General features: G+C 44.3%; 1 pseudogene across 1 annotated transcript; it reads right to left on the minus strand.

Annotated features, from left to right (window-relative positions):
* Positions 1-11,420: 11,420 nt before the first annotated feature.
* LOC308244166 (small ribosomal subunit protein eS25-like) lies at positions 11,421-18,394 on the minus strand (annotated as a pseudogene). Its single transcript has 3 exons — positions 18,322-18,394; positions 14,046-14,304; positions 11,421-11,569 (listed from the first exon to the last, which is right to left on the minus strand). The product of its transcript is annotated as a small ribosomal subunit protein eS25-like (transcript).
* Between the last annotated feature and the right edge of the window lie 4,228 nt (positions 18,395-22,622).

Here is a 22,622-nt window from a genome sequence, read left to right on the forward strand (position 1 = left end):
GGGAGAGATGGAAGCAACTGATTCTGTGGTCTTTCCCAGCCTATACAGACAAAGATTTGGAACTGAGAGTGAATAAACTCAATTCTACGAGTTTTTCTGGTGATAGTCTTCCCGTTTGTTCCCAGATGTTATGTCAACATATCTGCTTAGACAAATGAAACTAGTTACAACATTTTTGGGGATTAATTAGAATCAGATGAATAGAGAATGTTGCCCACTCACCTTTGAAGAAATGCCACGTGTTGTTGAAGCAGGGGTGATATGAAAAGGGAGACATGAGTGGTATTAATGCGTTTAGGCCTTCTTTGATTCTCCCTTGAGTATGTTTTACCTTTGCCATAAAATGAAAAACATTTAAATTTCTTTAAAATTACATTTGACTTAATTATACCCAGGCCCTGATACAGGAAGCCCCCCATGCCTCCCGTTTTTCTGTACTAAACAGCGACCAGGCTCATAATTTCACAAGGAGCTGTCTCTGGGGGAGGTTCGCTATGTGCAGAATGTTAATAGCCGGCTGAATATGAACAGGCTCTGTAGCTCCACTTGAAATATAGAAAAATGGCCCAGACATTAAAAAAGATAAAAGGGAAAAGGGCAGTAATGAATTTAGAGGAAAATGAACATTAATGGTACTAGCATTACTCATGCTCCACATAACAAATTATTGGAAATCTGTCAAGCACACCAAATTATCTACTCGTCGGCTACGGCAGGGCCTCTGCAGCCATCCAAAACCAGCCAAAGCAAGACAATTTAAGCTAATTTTACTATTTATAACAATAGAACAGGCCATTAAGATAAATTAATGTCATTATCAAGTTTCTATGAAAATGACAAATACCACTATTTCGAGCAGCTTAGAGGCTGTTGACGATAATGAAATCTGCTGCACAGGTACTAAAGAGAGACACTCCAAGTAATTATTTTCTAGTAGCCTGTTTGTTTCCTGACCATTCATTTGCTTTCAGCACAATTAGTTTTGTACACAATATGGTGGTAACTAAACAGTCAACACTACGCAGCATTAGGACTAATTGGCCATTAGGACACAGTTTCCAGCCTTTTCCTCCCTAAATAGAGCTGGGAGTAAACAGACCAGAGGCAACAATGCTGGCATGGATTGTCATCATTTAAAGGAGCTCCAAGCAGGATAATAAACCCCACAGGTAAAAAGCTTCTGCAGAGAACACCCTCAAATTTGCTGCATGATCACCAACAGATGGCACTGGAGTGTGCTCCAATCCCTCCCGGGAGGCCACACTGTGGAAGTCTTCTTCAGCACCATTGGGCTTGGAGAAGTGGCATTCAGAGTATTCAGACCACCTTGTGGGTCTGAACCTGGGAATTTGTCCATCACTTGGGTCTATGACTTCTGAGTTGTTCAAAGCCACCCATGGAAAGCCCCATTTCCCTAACAGGTCTTGCCGTTGATTGCTTCTAGGTCATTGTTTTAGGACCAAATTACTCAGAGACTGTCCATAGCAGAGGTCTACTTTTCCTCAATCAGACATCAATGAAAGAATTGTCCCTCACAATGCAGTGAGTGACTTGTTAAGAAGACGTAGTTACACATTATGCTCTCTTGAGCTCCTCATGAGGTACATTGAAAACGTTGCATCAGGCAGCAGCCCAGTCAGGAGCTGTGTAAGCTGAATTAATAACAAGGTGGAGATGATTCATGAGGTCTCTCAGGGTATCACACAGGGTTCCCAAGGCCATGTTGCCTTCCAATGCAGGGCATGTGAGCAGACCAGTCTGTGGATACCACTCAGAGATCTCCATAACCCAGTCCCACCATCTTTCCCCTTTAAGTGCTGGTTTCAGTTCTGTCTCATGAAGCCTCCAGATTATCTGTAAATAGCAGACACTAGCACACTGTTGGATTTCCAAAGAACTTAGAGCCTGTAAGGAGTTCAGGCAACAACAGAGCTACTAAGAAGAGGCAAAACGAGGACCCAAAGGGGAACAGGTGCAGCCTGCATAGCGATTCTGGAAGCATCTTGGGATCCACATCACACATGACCTTTGATTTGCACCAGCTTCTTAACATGGTATCTGCAAGGTACATAGACGATGTAGTCAGCCAGAAGAGACCTTTGAGGTGAACTCTTCCCATGGCCAGCTGAGAAGCAGGAGCCAAGTGGCAGAGGTGTTGCTGGTGTCTTGGGTCCCTCCCTATGTCCTTCCCACAGGATCACTCTTCTCTACACCAGGGCAGGCACCCCACACGGTGTGTGTGCATGCATCTGTGGTCCCCACTCACCTCTCCATGAGCATCCCTTGCTCTCCTACCTCCACCAGCTGCAAACCATAGTGATTGGTAGACCAGTTGGGTGTTGGGATCGCAAAATTGGAGCTCCTCTAAAAAAAAAGGCATGCTTCCTGCCTCGTGGGGCCACTAAGACCCTGAAAGAAGGCAAGTGGCCTTCAGCAATCCCCTCAAATACACATCATAGTCACCACAACTTGTCTCCCTCTTCCATCCCTCCTATTCCCCCATCTCAAATGATCTGCTTCTTCCTCCTCTGCAACCACAGCCCTAACAGTCTCTGAGCAGCCGAGAAGGAATAAGCTTTCTTCCGCAGCTCCTAGAACAGAGTTAGCATTTGATAATAAATGCTCTTTCAAAGAACACTCAGGTGAGCATCCTGACTGCAGTGATTTGGGAAGAGGTAACATGTAGGTGGACCACGGACCTGGAAAAGGGAGATAAGGGGGATGCCAACTGGTTCTCAACAGCTTAGAAAGAGCTATTTTGATTCCAGCGTCTATATTTGTGTGGTATCTACTGACTCAGAAGCAAGGGACTCTCAAGGAGGTGGTTTGTCCCCACTCCACCTTTGGGATGCTCAGAGACTCAGTCCAGGGCCCTCCTGGGTCTTCCTTTAAGTCTCCTGGCTGGCAACTGATCAGGCTGGGGCCATCCTATTTGTAAAATTACAAATGATTTTCGAAGATGTGGTTCCTAGGCAAAATATATGATGAGTTCATTAGACACAGTGTCCTAGTGATGATCATCATCATGATCAACCTTAGCCCTGAGTGCTCAAAGCGTTCTAAATAATTATGAATGATCCTCAAAGTTTCCCCAAAGGGTGGGCCACTCAGTTACCCATCCTCCTAGATGAGGAAGCCAGGAATCCCAAGGCAAAAGTCCAGGGAATGAGCTGGAAGCTGCTGCTCCATGTGCTGTCTACCTCCTGCCTGGACCTATGCTGAGCAGACTAAAGCTTCCCCACATCAAGGCTTTTAGGGCAGCTGGAGATAGCTCCAGGGCACATGGCTTTTTTGTTTTTTGGTGTTTTTTTGTTTGTTTGTTTGTTTTGTTTTTGTTTGTTTTTTGTATTTTCCCTTATTTAATCCAAGACACAGATGCTGGGATAAGCACATTGGTGCATTCTCTGCTTTAATTTCCCACACTGTCCTGTGAAGCAACGTTACTTACATGAGGAAACTGAGATCACACAAGTCAAGGACTGTGTTCAAGAACCTACCCAAGACTGCTGGTGAGTGCAGAGGTGGGATTTGAACCCCGTGGGGCTACTTGTGAGGCTCTGCCTCCCCAGAGACTTTCCTCTCTGGGGCTGCTCCACTCCTAGTGGGAGTCAGCAGCAGCCAGCTCCACCACCTCCTTCCCATTTGGCTCTGCAAATGGCTTGAGCCTCAGCTTCCCCATCCATAAAATGGGTCTCATGGGGAACCCATCTGATGACTATGAGTATTAAGATAAAGTAGTTCACATTCCATATCAGGCACAGAACCTTGCTCCTTCACCTGCCCCCATCCAGCCCTTCTTTGACCTTGTCTGGGTATTTTAGGGCCTCTGGGGTTTCCCAAGCCAATGGCTGGCTGCATCAGCCTCATTCTGCACAAATCACACTGGCTTTTACAGGTCTTTACGGGAAGGAAATAGGCTAATGCACTGTTTTCCGTGTATGTCAGGAGTCCAATCTCTCTCTAATGGGCTCAGATTGCACTCTAAAACCTAAACTATGAACTTAAACTCTCCTACAGACATGCACAGGACAGGTGTCTCCACTTCTTATGCTTCCAGCGAGAAGACAGAGAAAAGAATATGGTCCTGTCTTCCTCTGAATAGCAGGGCTCACAGACAGGAGTGAATGTGACCTGGATTGAGCTGATTCTGCCTAGAGGAGAGCAAGAAGAAAAAGTTAGGAAAGCTTTCTGATTTCAGAATGTATAATAGCTTCCAACACAGGAGTGTCTCTCTTGATGCCCCAAGTACTCCCCATCTAACTGTCTCAGGAAATGCAAAACAGAGCCTCAGGGTCAGGTCTGAGGTCAGGGACCAGCCCATTGACCTGCCGGACCTCCCTGCCGGAGACCAGCCTTACTTTTTGAACTCTGCTACCATGTTCCTGTGACAGACACCCAGGCCCTCTCTGCTGCTTAGACTGGTGTTATTGTTAACTGAATAAACTGAATTTCCCTCAACAAACTGAATTTCTGGCCAAGAACTCTTGGCCAGCCAACAGTTACCATGGGTGCTGTATACCTTACAGGCTCAGGCATGTTCAGTATACTTACCCAAAGTCACAGGACAGGTGAGTGGCAGGGACAAGACAGTAATCTTGGGCATTCTGACTGTAAGATCTCTCCGCTATCTAGATCTCCGCACCTTGCTGGCTCAGCTAGTCCTACCTATCCCATTAACACCCAAGGCACCACCACCACCTTCCCATGACAAAGCTTGGGGTGTGTTACTTAATTGATCTATAATGGCGATTATCCTTTTACTTGCTCTCCACTGCTACACTGTACCCTCCATGCAGACAGGACCTGAATCCACTCTCCTCACTATCTTATCGCCAACACTAGTCCCTGGCAAAAAAAAAAAAAAAAAAGTGATCAATTAAAGATCTATTGAATAAATGAATGAATCACTTAAGAGATGAAAATCTCCAGTTGGCACACCCAGTGGAGGGTGTACAGGGTCTACACAATTCCTCTGGTATTTTTAACATCACCACAGTAGTAATTCAGTCTCCATCTCAATGCCATATGGGTAAGAGGGTTTTTCAGAATAGACCATAAAGCCCATGACGCAGCCCCAGCCATTGAGGCTGACTGTCAGTGGTCCTTGCTTTCTCATAACAGAGAAGAGGAGCTCACCTGGTTTAGTCAGGGCCCCTGACCAGTGTCCAGAGGGTTTGGTGTGCACCTGGCCCTTCACACACTCCTCTAACTCTTTAGCAGGAATTTTCTAAGCACTTAAAAAAAAAGATTCAATTCCCAATAACCAATATCCTGGGAGGGAATCAGGCCTGCCTGAATTTCTCTTCTTAAGCTTGCTTATAAAATGAGACACAGATCACTGCTCTCCTGCCTTGCCAGAATCCATGAATTAGGAGGGTGGCTCCAGCAGACACATCAATTCCATCTGGTAGAGTTGCTGTGCATGCTGACATGGCCATGCTGGCTTCTTCACTTTGCTACATCTGTTGCCCTTGTCTAAATTTAACAGCCTACTTACTCCCAAGACTAGAATCTAGCCAAGCCCACAGCAGTGATGACCCTGCCCCAACCCCCAGAGGGGTTGGCAAGAAAAAAGCCAGCAAGCAGCTCTCAGCTTCCCCGTGGGTCTTGAAGAACGCCGTCTGGCTGTCTGTAGGTAGGGAGCCGTTTCATCCAGCGGCTTTGAGCAAGTCCCCCAACCTCTCCTCATCTATGAAAACTTGACAGCCCAAATCCCACTCTGATTCTTAGTAAAACCCTGTGATTCTGGGACCATACAGATTCTGTGACTGCTTTGGACTTTTGTGCTGGATTCAGAGTCTATTTATCAAATCGTAGCATCTAATTAACTTAGTTTGCTACTCATTATTTATTGAAGGCAAAAATATTCCACTTCATGTACATAAAAGTGTCCCTTGAATGTGGCACCTTACCTCCCCTTCAAGCGTGTCAAACACTAGTGAGGTGGGGCCTGTTCTGATGCACTTGCAGTTCCTCAGTCATCTCCTGAGTATCAATGCAGGTGTGTGGGGTGCACGATGGTGAGTAGGGTCTCCAGTGAGTGTGAGAAACGCCCAGTGCAGTAGGAGCCTGCTCCAGGTGTTCTTGTCATTCATCTTTTTCCTAAGCAATAGCAATGAGTGGGAGCACTTTCCCATTTTGATTCTTAAAACACCAAATCACAGGCCTAAGCATTTTCATTTAATTGGATTTTGCAATCAGTTTGAGTCTAGCTAATAGAGAATTTGTAAAACAGATCTTACTGTCACGATAAGGCTCATTATAGATTTTGACTTACTGTAACAGGTTCATTGCTGCAAATCAGCTTGATTGCATTGTAGTTGTGTCTTCCCAATAGGTGCACCCAAGGAAGTGCTTAATCCATTGGCAAGAGCAGCTCCAAGGGCCTTGAAATCCCTATTCAAATCAGAGCCCAGGTTCACCTGTGACATAGGAAGACAAAGCTGACTCACAGGTTTGGTTAAAAGAAGACAGGAATTCACTTCTTCTCTTAGCTCCCTGTCATCACTGGTATTTTTATATTTTTACCACTGGTGTTTGTAAATGTCTATAACCAACTACTAGCAAATTATTTCTTAGAGAAACGATGGCTATGGAGTGTCATATTTCCTGGAAGGCACCTTCTCTAAACAGTGCCAGTGATCTCATTTGGACCATAGTCTGGCCCTTTAGGGTTTTCAGAGAGAGAAGATAAAGACACCGCAGGCCTTGGGAATAGAAACTGTGAGAGAAAACTCACAGAAGGGGGAGCCCAGTTACCCGCCCCCCGCCCCCCAGGAGGGAGAAAGGTGTCTTCCCATTTAGGACAATAGAGCAACAAAAAGCCTTAGGACACTGTGATAGGGGGCAGTGGGGGTGAGGATGGAGTTGTTGGACTGTGAGATGAATAATACATTGGAAAGCAAACATAAGCATTATTTCTCTTCTAATCAGGATCATGGAGCATTTTACAAATTAACCACTTTCCTCAGACACTTACCATATTGAGTGGCTCTGGGTGCAGCCATCAGGGCGGACTCGGCCATCTGCATTTAGAAAATTGCTTATACATTTATTAAAGTGAAATTCACCCATTAATTATTGCTGTTCTCCCTAAAGACTCTCATTAGCACATTGAGCTAATTATTGAAACCACAGGCCCAAGGGTTGGGTTGGGCTTTTTCCTCATACAGTCAAAGTTGCTCCTGCTTTACCTTTATAGGATTAACATGAGAAAATAGCAGATTCAGAATAACCTTTGGATGCAAGAACTGAATAAACTTTCAGGCCATTTTTAATGCTGGCTGTTTTTTCCTTCTCGGTGGGGGGCATATGCAGCTGCTGTTTCAGCAGGAAATACTTCAAGTATAAGAGAGGCCCAAACAGTCAGCCAGCATGACAGCCTTCTAATGGCTCAGCTGCTGGGCTGGGGTGAGTTCAGAAATAAATTTATAATAATACACAGGCTAGTGTCTGCTCAGTGTTCCCTCTAATGTATTTTCCTCTTCTCTTCCCCACCATCCATGTGACTCCTACATGTCCTTTGCATCAGCAGAAAGCAAAGGGATTACAAATGATATGAAAGGGTTAGACACATTTTAAAAAATTATTTTTCAATTACAGTTGACATACTATATTATATTAGTTTCAGGTGTACAACATAGTGATTAGACATTTATATGACGTACAATGTGATCCCCCCAATAAATATAGTACCCATCTGACACTATACATAGTTATAATGCTATTCCCTATGCTGTACTTTACATCCATGTTTTTATAACTGGCAATTTGTACTTCTTAATCTTTTTTACCTTTTTTACCCACTCCTCCCCCTCCCATCTGGAAACCATCAGTTTGTCTTCTGTCTGTATGAGTTTGTTTCTGTTTTGTTTGTTCATTTATTTTGTTTTTTAGACTCCACATATAAGTGAAATTATATGGCATTTATCTTTCTCTGTCTGATGTATTTCATTTAGCATAATACCCTCTAGGTCCATCCATGTTGTCACAAAATTTCATTCTTTTTATGTCTTAGTAATATTCCATTGTACATATGTACCACATCTTCTTTATACAATTGTCTATCGATTAACACCTAGGTTGCTTCCATATCTAGGCTATTGTAAACAATGCTGCAATGAACATAGGGGTACATATATTTTTAATTAGCATTTTGTATTTCTTTGGATAAATACCCAGAAGTAAAATTGTTGAGTCAGATGGCAGCTCCATTTTTAATTTTTTGGAACCTTCATACTGTTTGCTTTTTAAAAAATTCTTTATTGTTGAAAGTATTACAGATGTCCCCCTTTTTCCCCCATTGACCCCCTCCAGCCTGTGCTGGCCCCCCTCCCCAGGCCCTTACCACCCCATTGTCTGTGTCCATGGGCCATGTATATATGCATACAAGGTCCTTGGTTGATTACCTCCTACCATCCACCTTCCCTCTGAGATTCCACACTGTGTTCCATGCTTCCATGTCTCTGGATCCACTCTGTTCATTAGTTTATTTTGTTACTTAGATTCCACATATGAGTGAGATCATGTGATTGTTGCCTTTCTCTGACTTATTCCACTTAGCATGATACTCTCCAGGTCCCTCCATGCTATATCAAAGGGCAAGAGGTTCTTCTTTTTTTACTGCTGCATAGTATTCCACAGTGTAAATGTCCCACAGCTTTTTTATCCACTCATCTACTAAAGGGCACTTGGGCTGTTACCAGATCTTAGCTATTGTAAATTGTGCTGCTATACACACAGAGGTTCACATTCTTCCTGATAGGTGTTTTGGGTTTCTTAGGATATATTCCTAGGAGTGGGATGACTGGGTCAAATGGCAGTTCCATATTTAATTATTTTAGGAAACTCCATGCTTTTTTCCATAATGGTTGCACCAGTCTGCATTCCCACCAGCAGTGTACTAGGGTTTCCTTTTCTCTACATTCTCACCAGCACTTGCCATTTGTTGATTTATTAATGGTAGCTATTCTGACAGGTGTGAGGTGGTACCTCATGGTCATTTTAATTTGCATCTCTCTGATGATCACTGACTTTGAGCATGTTTTCATATGTCTCTATGTCCTCTTTGGAGAAGTTTATTTAGGTCCTTTGCCCATTTTTTAATTGGATTGTTTGTCTTCCTTTTATTAAGTTGTATGAGTTCCTTATATATTTTGGATATTAACCCTTCATCAGATGTATCATTGCCAAATATGTCCTCCCATACAGTGGGCTCCCTTTCATACTATTTTCCACAGTGGCTGCACCAATCTGCATTCCCACCAACAGTGCACAATGGTTCCCTTTTCTTCACATCCTGGACAACACTTGTTGTTTGTCGATTTGTTGATGATGGCCGTTCTGATGGGTGTGAAGTGGTAGCTTATTGTGGTTTTAATTTGCGTTTCTCTGATGATTAGTGATGTTGGGCATCTTTTCATATGTCTGTTGACCATCTGTATGTCCTCTCTGGAGAAATGAGACATTTCTAAAGCTTTCTATTTAAAGCATCTCAAACTGTCCAGGGGCATAACGTCAGAGGATTGGGGCTGGGACCCTAATGTAGACTTTAGGGCAGGAATGGTGATAGTGGTCCTGGCAAGAACACTGGGGTACAATCCTTTTGCACTCTGTTATTCTCAGCAGTCCCTAGTGTTTTAAAGAAGTATCTTACCTTCCTTACATTAAAAATAATTTAAAACGGGTTCTCAGTTACAATTACAAATACTTTAAAATATATATTAAGTGAAAAAAGCAGCACAGAAAGTTGTATTCATCTGATACTGTGATTACATAAAAGCATGTCTGCATTGAGCCAATGACAAGAGGGGAAACAGGTGAAAAATCAAAGGTGTTGATTTGTTCATGTGGCAGTAGATGGTTTGTCTCTTCTATACTTTCAATATTTTGAAGTTTACATTTCCATGTGAATTTTTTACTTGGCCTGTTGATCCTGCCCCTGGACCCTGGATCCTTGGGTGAATTCTGGGTGGGGTCAACTGAATAATGGCTCCTGACGGTGTCTACTGCCCAATCCTGGAAACCTGAAAAGGTTACCTTACATGGTAAAAGGGTACTTTGCAGATATGACTAAGGTGAAGATCTTGAGATGGGAAGGTTACCCTGAATTATCTCAATAGGGCCTAAATATAATCAGAAGTATCCTGTGAGAGAGGCAACAAGGTCACAATCAGCAGTGGGAGCTGCAACAACAGAGCAGGTGGTGGAATGATGGGGGAATGTGCTTCCAGAAGCTGGAAAGATAAGGAAACGGATTCTCCCCTAGAGCTTCCAGAAGGAATTTAGCCCAGCACCTTGTTTTTAGCCCAGGGAAACTGATTTCTGGATTCTGACCTCTAGAAAAAAATTTTGTATTTTTTTAAACCACTCTATTTGGGTTAATTTGCTAGAGCATCCACAGGCCATAAATCCACTGGGTCTCCCTCCGTGAGTGGACAGTGACAGAGCCATGCGTGGCCCATCAGCATGCATGGAAGACACTCTCAGAGCTTGGCTTCCTTGCCTCTTACAGGCTGTGGGATGGGACTTTTGGCCTCCACAGCAGTAGCTTCAGTGTAGCAGTAACTGAGCTTGGGCACAGGAAGGACTCTGTTCTCTCAGTAGCAGTGAGGATTTGGACCCTGAGTCACTGGGTGTTAGGTCATAAGTGAGTTAGTGCACTTTATTATCTCCAAACAGAACCATACAGGGAAGAATCATACTGCAAACCCCTGCTCCCCCTCTGTAAAAGGAAATATTCATGTCATTCTCACTTACAAAATTTGTGAGAGTAAAATGAGATGATGTATATCAAACCCCTAGTACATAGCAAGCACATGTGAACATTTAGTAGGCGATAAATTTTACCTCCATGTGTTGGAGAGCTTTCCTTGACTACCCTTGGAACAAGCCTCCATTGCTCCTGCCTGAGGCCCAGCCCAGTGGCAATGGCCAGGGTTGTCTGTTGGATCTAGAAACACCTGCAGGCCCCACATGCATGCCACACCCAGCTGCCTTGGTGGCAAACATCAGTGTGTTCATTCAACATTCAACATGAGCCACTTAGACTGCAACCTAAGCAAAAACAAATGCTGCTTCTAGACAAGGCCTTCAAGCCCTTTTCTGGATAGAAATTCTGCAACCACCCTTAGTAATGAAAAGTATAGGGCACCAAAGAAGCATTTTTCATGGTGACAATGTTACGTGTTATGATTAGTAGTAGGCCACCATCTTTGTAGCTGATCTGGAAACTTTACCACTCAGGAGAAATTCATCAATAAATCCAAAAAAATTTTTGTAATTTTGTATGGTGATGGATGGTAACTATACTTATTGTGATGATCATTTAGCAGTGTAAAAAATTTTGAATCATTATTTTGTTTTTTATTTATTTAATGAAGTTTCATTTTTCAAAATGTTCAGCTGGTAAGACCTGTTGTTCATGTATCTTCTCCAACAGCTAGGGCATCTCCACCTTTGGTGTTTCTGGTTAAATTACTTGAGCTCTGTGCTTTGAAACTGGTTTAATAAGTCCTTTACTGAGGAGTTCCTGAATGGCTGCCCTGGCCAGGGAACAAGAATCTTCATTCTGTAAAAAATAACAATTAAAAAAAATTTTTTTTAATTATAAAAAAATAAAATATTAAATCTAATCCATACTAGTGGTCACTATAACCGTAAGAGAAATTGTTTCATGTGACAAAGATTTTTTAAATGAAACTCTGTAGCCCGAAAATTATTTTGGAAGGAAACAAAAAGAAGTTTCCTTCAAAAGTCGTAGGATTGTAATTGAAAGTCAATATATTTGGCCTCTTGAACTAAAGTAAGTAATTTGTGTTTTTGCCTCCCTGACAAAGTTTATATAAAGTTACAAAAAGAAATTGACAGCCAGTTTGAAATTGAATTGCCATGGCCTAGAGCAAAGAATATCCTTACATGATATTATTCCACAATGTCATTATAATTTTAGATATTTTACAACAGCATATTGTACAATTATCCCAAACAAACTTACAAACTAATTCTTTGAATGTTTGGCAGCAATTTTAAAAAAAAAAGGACATGAAAGGATTTAATCCCTTTCAGAAGGAATTAAGGCGCTGGGAAGGCACTTGAGCATTCTATATTGGCCCCTCTTGCCTTTTGTGCCAAGAGGGACCCTCTTCTCACAATCCAATTGCCCTCAGCTGTTGCCTGAGCTTTCTGTTCATGCTGAGCTTGAAGCCTTGTTGTGGCTGGTACCATGGATCTGTCTCTCGCCCAATTGTGTGAGCTGGGCCCTCCCTGGAGAAGAAACCTGAGTTCCCCGAGATATGTGATCAGTGCTGGGACCCCGCCAGCAGGCCAGGGGATCCCAAGGCAGGTGCTGGGCGTGGAGGCCACGGGGGCATAGGCTACCAATGAGACAGAACTGAACCTCACATCACCCTGCTTGGCCCCGGAGGATGACTGGTTAGCCAGAGACGGGTAAGATTCCTCAGGGAAGGAACAACCTAAGACAGGCACAGTCGCAGAGGGGCCATCAGGAGAGAACTTAGGGGTCAACAGAGGTGGGGCACAGACCCTCACTCCCCCAACCTTGCAGGGGCCTGAACCCTCACCCCATCTGAGGGAGGTCTCCTGCCCCCATGGCTGCTTTGCTTCCCACGCCCAGCTCAGATCGGGACACAGGTGACAGACAGTGACTTGGCCCAGCTCAGATTGGGACCTAGGTAACAGACAGAGACTTGGCCGACAGCAGCTGCCCTATATCTAAATCCAGCCTAGCACCAGGAATGCTCAGGGCCTACTCAAGAATGCAAATAATCCTTTCCACTAATATTTACAGGGTAAACTAAGATTGTTGGTAGAGTATTAAATTTGACAGTAAAATAATAATCAAGTTTTCAGATTAATTTAAATAGGCTAATTGAAATAAGTGAATATTCAAGAAAATTTAATTGTACTGGACAAAAAGCTGTTCCTAAAGTGGTAAAATTTCTATTGGTAGTTCATCTCATGGTAAAATTCCTGAACATGCAATGAAACTAAAGCAGTCATATTTTTGTGCAAAAAATTAAAATTTAAAGTTATCAAGACTGCATTATAAAATTTACAAAAGCCTCCATTAATAAAAAACAGGGGGGATAGTAGGGTAATATCATGTAAGGAAAAATATCCTATAAGTAAATTACATCTAGAAAATTTTTACTTTACAAAATTAATTTTCATTTGTAATGCTAACAGCAAGACACCCATGAAAAACACACTTGGTGTCTAAATAAGACAAAGGAAAATCATTTGGGCAAAAATAAAAAGGATCCCAAATCAATTATATAGAAAAGATTCCTTTATTAACTTTTGGTCGAGAATATGTTTGTATATTTTCAGAAAACAACTCCAAGACCATGTGGATTCCTGCAACAGAGAGGAATTGACAGGTCTGCTCCAACCACGAAGACATGAGGAGAAACAGTCCAGAGATGGAAGACGCTGATGACGCCTTGCCATGCTAGCATCAGCAGCTGTGCATCGCAGCAGATTGCCTAGGACCAAACCAGAGAGGGTCGGACCTGCATTACCACCATGTGCCCACCATCCAGATATCATTGCTGACATGTACACATAAGGAACTGTTTGACATTGAAATGGTGACTCAGAACTGTTGGACATGGAAATTGGGACTCAAACATTTTTTTGTTATTATATGTTTATTTCAAGTCTGCAGAGGTAAGATTTTTTAAAGGAGAGAAACAGGGAAAAAAAATAGATACAGAGGCAAAGAAGCATTGAACACACTGTCAAACTACAGCGGGAAGGCAGGGGAGGTTGCGGGGGGGGAGGGTGCTGTAAGAGATCAACCAAAGGACTTGTACGCATGCATATAAGCATAACCAATGGATACAAGACACTAGGGGGGTGGGCAGGTAAAGGCATGTACTGGGGGGTAGGGGAGGCCGGGTGGGGGGGGAGGTCAATGGGGGAAAAAAAAAAAGGAGACATATGTACTACTATTTGTAAGACTTCAAACAATAAAAAAAATAAAAAATTTTTAAAAAAGAAATAAAGAAAAAAAAAATCTTCATTCTCTCCGAGAGCACAGCTGGGGTTGTAAGCTTGTAGTTGAGAACTTCCTTACAGAGCTTATCATATGTGGCTTTGTCAAATAAGATTAGGTTATTGAGCTTGACCTGAACTTTGCCTTTGGACCACTTCTTCTTTTTGGCCTTGACCCCCAACTTATTCACAGGGTCTTGTCTTTCTTGGCCAACTTTCCAGCATCTTTCTTTTTCTTGTCATCCGCGGAAGCACAGGGAAACTCAGAGAGCAGGGCTCTGCTGCTGCCTCACCAAGATGTCGGACTGAGAGGATTCGAGTCATTATTTTGTAAACCTGAATATAATATCACATGTCGATTATATCACAACTAGAGGCCCAATGCACAAAATTCGTGCATGGGGGGGGGGGTGTCCCTCAGCCCAGCCTGCACCCTCTCCAATCTGGGATCCCTCTCACAATCCAGGACTGCTGGCTCCCAACTGCTCGCCTGCCTGCCTGCCTGATTGCCCCTAACTGCTTCTGCCTGCCAGCCTGATCATCCCCTAACCACTCCCATGTCAGCCTGATTGATGCCTAACTGCTCCCCTGCCAGCCTGATTGCCCCTAACTGTCCTCCCTTGCATGCCTGGTCACCCCTAACTGCCCTCCCCTGCTGGCCTGATCACCCACAACTGCCCTCCCTTGCAGGCTGGTCCCTCTCAACTGCCCTCCCCTGCTGGCCATCTTGTGGTGGCCATCTTGTGTCCACATGGGGGCAGCCATCTTTGACCACATGGGGGCAGCCATCTTGTGTGTTGGAGTGATGGTCAATTTGCATATTACTCTTTTATTAGATAGGATAGAGGCCTGGTAAACGGATGGGGGTTGGCTGGTTTGCCCTGAAGGGTGTCCCAGATCAGGGTGGGGGTTCCCTTGGGGTGTGGGGCAGCCTGGGCAAGGAGCCTGTAGTAGTTTGCAGGCTGGCCACGCCCCCCGGCGATACAAGCGGAGGCCCTGGGATCTGGGATTTATTTATCTTCTATAATGGAAACTTTGTAGCCTTGACTGGAGGTCAGGGCAGGCCAGGGCAGGCAGGAAGCTTGGCTTCCTCCATCACTGAGGGCAACCCAAGCCTCCGGCTTGCTCCAGTTCTGTGGCAGCCATCATATTTGTTGGGTTAATTTGCATACTTGCTCCTGATTGGCTGGTGGGCGTGGCTTGTGGGCGTAGCAGAGGTACCATCAATTTGCATGTTTCTCTTTTATTAGATAGGATAAGAAAAAAAAGTCCAGTTAATAACTCAATATCTGGAGTACAATTCATTTATAAATTGGGTTCTGTCTATAATACACTTATTTTTTGAAAAGTTTACAGCCTATTATGACCATTTGAAGAGTCAACTCTTCCATTAAATTATTCATTCACAAACATTGGGTGAGCATCCACACTCACCAGGGCTTTCTGTACTAGAGGCTAGGCACTCAGGGAAGTGGCCATCTCTATTTCAAGGAGCTCAAAGATTACAAATTGCAAAGACAAGGTTCATGGTGTGGTGGAGGCAGAGCCTGTACCTGGGCCTTGGCCCAGCCGCCCCGACACTCACAGGGGCAGCAAAGGAGCTGACCAGGCCCCTTTCTGGAGAAAAGTCTCAGAAAGAGGAGATATACACTAAAGATCAAGTTGGAATGAAGGAGATAGAAGAAAATACTTTTTATTTTATTTTAAAAACTCAATGTGTAAAAGAAACAGAATAAAGATAATGAACCTCATAGTCCTGTCAACCAGCTCCAATAATTAGCAACATTCTGCCATTCTTGTGTCATCTCTCCCCACTCAGTTACTTAGGTCAAATGTACTAGAATGAATGCAGCTTCTAGGACACTTTTGACAAATGATTTGCTCTTCTAATCCACACTTTATCACAAAATAGGACATTTTCCTTCTCCCAGAAAGCTTCTTTTGTCCCCTCTCAGGTAATCCCCACACACCTAGTGGTAATCACTGTTCTGACCTTTTTCATCTTAAAGTATCTTTACTTGTTCCGGATATTCCTATAAGTGGGATCATGCAGGATGTACTCAACATAACATTATTGGTGGTATTCATTCATGTTGTTTCGTATATCTGTACTTTGTCTTTTTTATTGCTGGATAGCATTCCAAAAGGAACACATATTTTTTAAAACTTCTATTTAGCCTCCCTTGGGACAGGAGTCCAAGAGGGGACAATAAGGACAGAGAAGGCAGGACCTCTACTGCCCTCAGGAAGCTTGGTCCACCTGTAAGGAAAAGGCATTAAGGAAGGTGACTCATAGCTCTGAAGGAGAGATGATGGGGCTGTTGGTTACCTAACCAGTAACCATCCCTCCTTTCTTGCTCATGGAACCCCATTGTCTAGTCAGTGGCGTGCTCATTCATGGGGGGTGAATCATGATTGGTCTAAGAGCCATTCTTGCCAGTCTCTCTCCTTGCCATTACTTAATCCAAGGTCATGCACGTGGCCCATGCTGCCTGAGATGTATGGGGAAACACAGTGGGAGTTTCTCCTCTTATATTAAAGCGGTGAAGGAAGAGAAAACTTCTGACCCCTCTTCCTTCATGCTTTGGACAGTGTGACAAGAAGCTAATGCTGTGTCCACAGAGGAAAACATACCTGTCCTACCGAGGACAGCAGAAAGAGTCTGGTCCTTGGTGATGTTATTGAGTTGCCAAACCAACTCCAGTGCTACCCACTTCCTGGCTTCTTGTTAAATAAACAATACTCATCTTTCTGGTTGAAGAACCATTTAGCAAATAGCCGGTTGTCTGCAACCACTGGCAAATACCAGGCAGGCACACAGAAAAGTTCAAAAGCATGTCAGGAAACATCTCTCCAGTTATGGCCAAGGCAGCTCTGGGGCACACCTTGTGTCTCAGTAACAGGGAGGAAACCAAAGGACAAACAGAGCCAGGGACTTGAGTACAAAAGGACGGACAGGACATAGAGGGATCAGAGAAAACAGGAGCTGCGCCTAGGCAGAGAGAAGGCTTTTAGGGTTTGGAATTATTTTTAGAATCCACACTGGTCCAAAAATATGGAGATTTGTGGTTTTGGTCAGTGCTGGGTTGTCTTGTCACAGCCACTCCTGGAATACAAAAAAAGCCCCTTATTTCTGATGAATAAACTACAATTTGAAGAGTCAACTCTACTTCCTGGTAAGCACCAGAATAAGCATCACACCATGTTCTGAAAACATTTTAAGATTGTCCTATTTGTAGAGATATTTGCAATCAAAATTTAGAATAGATATTTGATTAAAACCAGGTTTCCTATTCTGTCTGGGAGTTTCCATTTAATAAATTATTGTAGATACAGCTCCTGAGTCTGTGCACACATCGGGGCATCTGCGGGGCCCTGCAGCCTTCCTTCTTGCACATGTTTCTCCAGAGCGGAGCGTAGAGCCACAGAATACAAATGTGTCACAGGTATGCCGGAGAGGTTGCTCCCGCCAGCCCTGAGCCAGCAGGTGGGTCTTGGGGTAGCCACTGCCCCTGGGCACATTGTTCTGCAGTAGGTAGCATCAACCACTCACCCCTACATGCTGCACAGTATCATCTTCTCTGTGTGACAAGGCTTGAAAACATTTGGGAAGCCCTGCTCTGAAGGCCGTACATACTAAAAATGCTCCATCATCCACCTGCCTTTGCAGTGAGGGGCAGTCCATGACAGCTCTGGCCAATAAGCCATAAGCCCTCCTCCTCCTTCCTGAAGTGTGGATGTAGAATAGGAGATGAGCAAACTGCGGCCCATGGGCTGAATTCCAGCTGCTGCCTGTTTTTGTGAACCACCTTTTATTGGAACACAGCTATGCCCATTTTACATAATCTGTGTCTGCTTTTGTGCGAAGATGGCAGGGTGGAGCAGCTATGACAAAGACCTTTGGGCCACCACCACTCTCTGGCCCCTTTAGAAAGAGTTTGCTGACCCTGATGTAGAAGACATTGAGGACAAAGCCACACAGTAAGGACAACAGAGCAGGGTGAATCGTCCACCCTGGACTGCCCACCTCAAGACTACATGGTACATGACAAACATTGCTCATGCTTAAGTCACTATAATCAGGTTTCCTCCAACACTATCTTCTCCAGAAAAATCTCTTTATTGATTAGGATTACTAGTTGCAAATGACATGTTTAAACTGAAAAATGTATTTATTAAAGGACTAGAGGCCTGGTGTAGGGATTCATGCCCTGGTGGGGTCCCGTGGCATAGCCTGAGGGGATCGGGCAGAAACCAGCACTCTAACGCTGCCTGCCACTCCTGCTCATCCTGGCCCCGCTGCACCTGCTGCTGATGCCACCACTTCGTAGGCTCGCTGCCGCTCCAATGTGATCTCTGGGCTGTGGTGGCCAGCCATGAGCCCTGTGTCTGGCGCCCGTTGTTCAGCTGAGTGGCGCTCCCACTGTGGGAGCACACTGACCATGAGGGGGCAGTTCCTGCATTGAGTGTCTGCCCCTTAGTGGTCAGTGTGCATCATAGCGACTGGTTGTTCGGTGGTTCAGTCACTTAGGCTTTTATATATATAGATATGGGCTAACTGGAGGGTTTGGGCAGGGCTAGAATGCTAAGCTCTGGCACTACATGACTAGGAGCAATGCCCAACAACATCGCAGGTGCTATGCTAACAGCAGCACCACCTTCACTTCTTCCTGATGACCTTCAGAACTGATACCAGCACCTCCCCTACTGCCAGCTCCTGAAGGGAGAGATGCCTCTGCCACATGTGGGATGCTGTGTCACCTTGGGTGCTAGTCAGCTCTGCTGACATAGGACACAGACTGGGGCCTCAATCAACAGAAATATATTTCTCACAGTTCGGGCCACCTAATATCAAGGGGTCAGCGGGGTGGGTTTCCCCTAAGGCCTCTCTCCTTAGCTCGCAGATGGCCTCCTTCTCCCTGTGTCCTCACATGACCTTTTCTCTGTGCTCAGACATCCCTGGTGTCTCTTCCTTTTCTTATAAGGACACCCGTCCTATTGGATTAAGATCCCACCTTATAACCTCCTTAATTGCCTCCTTTAAGCCCCTATTTCCAAACAAGTCACTTTGATGGTTAGGGTTTCAACCTATGAATTTTGCAGGACATGACACATTGCTCACGATCAAGTCCACGCCCTCATGGAGACTCATCTGATTGGCATGGAAGAGGAGTGTGTCTGCAGCCTAGCTCCAGGGAATTCCAGGAATGCACATTTTCTGGCTTCCCCTTTGGGAAAGCAAGACTTAATATAGAGAATTGTCACCATGTGAGGAAGGTGGTCAAAATATTAAGTAGTCACAAATGACAAATGTTTACTCTGGCAGATATGCCACTCAATGCCAAGCACAGTCTGAACAGTGTTCTAAATCTTTTCACAGCTCCTATTGGCTGTTTTATTAACAACCTGGTCCAGATACTGTCCTCTGTGGAGCACTTTTGGCCTCCTGGTCCCATGAAAGCTCTACCCCAGGGGAAGCCATTTACACAGACAATGATATGGCTGCCTGGTACACCTATGGCTTTATATGATAATATCTTTATGTTTGTATCTGGTTCTGGTTTGAAGACATGCTTATCTTGATGTTGAGATGGTTATGCATTTCAGCAGTGTTTAAAAGATGTTTTGCCTATCATTGGTATGCATTTGGAGAACAAAGGAAGTGGGGGGTGGCTTCCATGTGAACCAGTTTTTCTACCTTGACAAATACTAAAACAACCATGCTATATATAACTTCATTCAAATTAATCACTGTTCAGCATTTGTAGCAAAGTCATAAAAATTGACACTGAATTTTCTCATATATATATATAATATATATATATATATATATATAATCTATACTAATAAAAGAGTAATATGCTAATTAGACTGAACAACTTCCAGACGACCTTCTGGATGTCTTTTAGGACAAAGCCATGGTGGCAAGGCCGAGACAGAGGTGGTTATTGGCGATCAGGCTGGCAGGGGAGAGCAGTGAGGGGGATCAGGCCAGCAGGGGAGAGCAGTTAGGGGGATCAGGCCAGCAGGCAAGTTAGCGGTTAGGAGCCAGTGGTCCCAGATTGCACAAGGGATGTCCGATTGGAGAGGGTGCAGACTGGGCTGAGGGAACACCCCCCGCCCCCGTGCACAAATTTCATGCACCAGGCCACTAGTATATATTAAAATATGTTTCACTACATCAAAGTAGTATGATAAAAGAATAAAAGAGACCCGAGTATACAAATTAATTTAGTAGACAATAACAACATGATTCTGTTTACTGAGCACTTTCTATGTGCAGGGGTTCAAAGATAGGAGAGGCGCTAACTGTTCTTCTTGCAAAAACATTCTAGATGGAGGCAGGCATTTATTTTGATTGCTTGGGATGCTTTCCTTCCTTCAAGGTGCTAATTAACTCTCCACAAATATTCAGTAATTGTTTTTGTGAGTATGTCACACATCATGGACACTCTCCCCCAACAACTGACATCCTGTATAGTTGCAGGCAGCAGAGGCTGTTCTTGCCCCAGGATGCATTGTTAATATGCTTGAAAAGTTCCTATTTATAAGCCTGAAATTCCTCCTCCCATCAACAAAATAAGAATTTTCCCTCTGTTTTGCAGTGGAGATAAAACTAAGAAAGAATAGCTAATAAATATATTAGGCCAAGGTTTATGTATGCCTTTTTCAAGGAGATAAGTTGCACATGTGATGATTACAAAATTCCTGTTCAAAAGTGTCACCAGCCAGCTGCATAATGTTTCTTCTAAAGAACAGAACGGGATTTGTCCACTAGGCTGCCCCAACTGGGCACTGGAATAATGACGTGATCTCACCACTGCCAATCATTTGTGCCCTGGGATAGGTTATAAAAGGGGTAAAAACATCTCCCCACTTTGAGGCAATCATTTAGTTGCCAGCAACTCTGTCTATACAGCCCTATAGGTGGGTGAACGGGACCTTTGGGGTAGGAAGCTCTGCCTCCAGCAGGGGGCTGAGCCAGTGTGGGGACAGCCAACCGTTGTTTAATATTGCTTTGGACTGAAAATAAAGAAGCAGTAAAAACAGAATCATGAAAAGCTTGAATTGGTCTATGAGTCCTGAAATTTTTATCCCATGGCTCATTGGGAGAAAAGAAAAGCCTAGTCCAAGAGGTGTTCCCCTGGTTTGGGCAAGGGAAACAGTGTGGCAGGAGGTCCTGGTGCCGCCGGCGGGTAGAGTGGGCTCTGGAAGTAATTCCAACGAGAACCCTGGGCAGACAACACAGCAATGCTCTTCCCAACCAGTTCCTTTGTCCAGCCCCTGCCCTACTGGAGTCTAGACTGGATGCGGCAGGGTCTGCATCCCCTTCTCCCCTCTGCCCCCGCAAAGGAGCTCAGGGGAGGCTGAACCCTTGGAGGTTTTAGGAGCTAAAGTCTGTTTTTGTGGGAGCATCCACGGCTCCCTGACGTATCTGCCCTTCAACTCCTCATCTCACCCTCACCACTGTCCCATGACCAGCCGAAGCTTGGGCTTGGTTGGGGAAATGCATCCAGTGATTTCTTAGCAGAGCCTCCTCTTCTTTCCCTATGTGGAACAGAAGGCTAAGTAGTGCTTGCTTCCCATCGTCCAGTTCCCTCTACTTTATAGCTTCCACCTGTCCACCTCGCAGGGTCGCTATGTGCATTAAATGACATGATGCATGTAAAAGCATCGCACTGCACTGGGAACACAGTAAAGCCACATAGCTCTTGTTATCATCACATCAGAATGTCTCAACATTTCCTTTCTATCCTTGGTTTGTTTCCCCAGTATCTAGCTCTGCAATACATTTTCTTCTATTGTTTCTTCCCCACCCCCCACCCCAATAGCATATCTGGAGGGAGTGGGGATAAACAAATGGCAATTTGCCATCTTTTAACCCAAAGTCAACATTATTTATTATAATATTTAAAATATATCAACAACCTAAAGTCCAGCAAAAGGGCAGTGATTAGATCACAGGATTGCTTGGAGGTGAGACTTTAGCTTACTAAGACACTAGAGGCCCGGTGCATGAAATTCATGCACTGGGGAGGGGGGGTTCCCCTTAGCCCAGCCTGCACCCTCTCACAGTCCGGGACCCCTCGCTCCTTACCACCCACCTGCTCGCTGCTCCTTAGTGCTGCCGCAGAGACGGGAGAGGTTCCCACCATTGCCACTGTGCTCGCCAGCCATGAGCCCGGCTTCTGGCTGAGTGGTCCTCCCCCTGTGAGAGCGCACTGACCACCAGGGAGCAGCTCCTGCCCCCTGGTGGTCAGTGTGCATCATAGCAACTGGTCATTCCACCAGTCATTCTGCCGTTCGGTTGATTTGCATATTAGGGTTTCAGGACAGGATAGGTATAGAAAAATCACAGTGAAGCAGATCTTCAATCTGAAAAAAAAAGTGTTACTGGTCTCTTATTTTTTTTAAAAAAAGGCATCCATTTTCAAAAAAAAAAAAAGCATCCATTTTCAAAAAAAAGAAGACATAAAACATGTTTTCCTGAATGGTCTAGCAAAAGCTAACATACTTTTTGATTTGCAGGGTTGTCAACTGGAGAGGAAGTAGATTGGTTTGCCTAAGAAGCCCAGAGTCAACAGTCCAACTGCTGCTTCCCCAAA

This window comes from Plecotus auritus (assembly GCF_963455305.1).
Source record: "Plecotus auritus genome assembly, chromosome: 3".
NCBI classification, from domain to species: Eukaryota; Metazoa; Chordata; class Mammalia; order Chiroptera; family Vespertilionidae; genus Plecotus; species Plecotus auritus.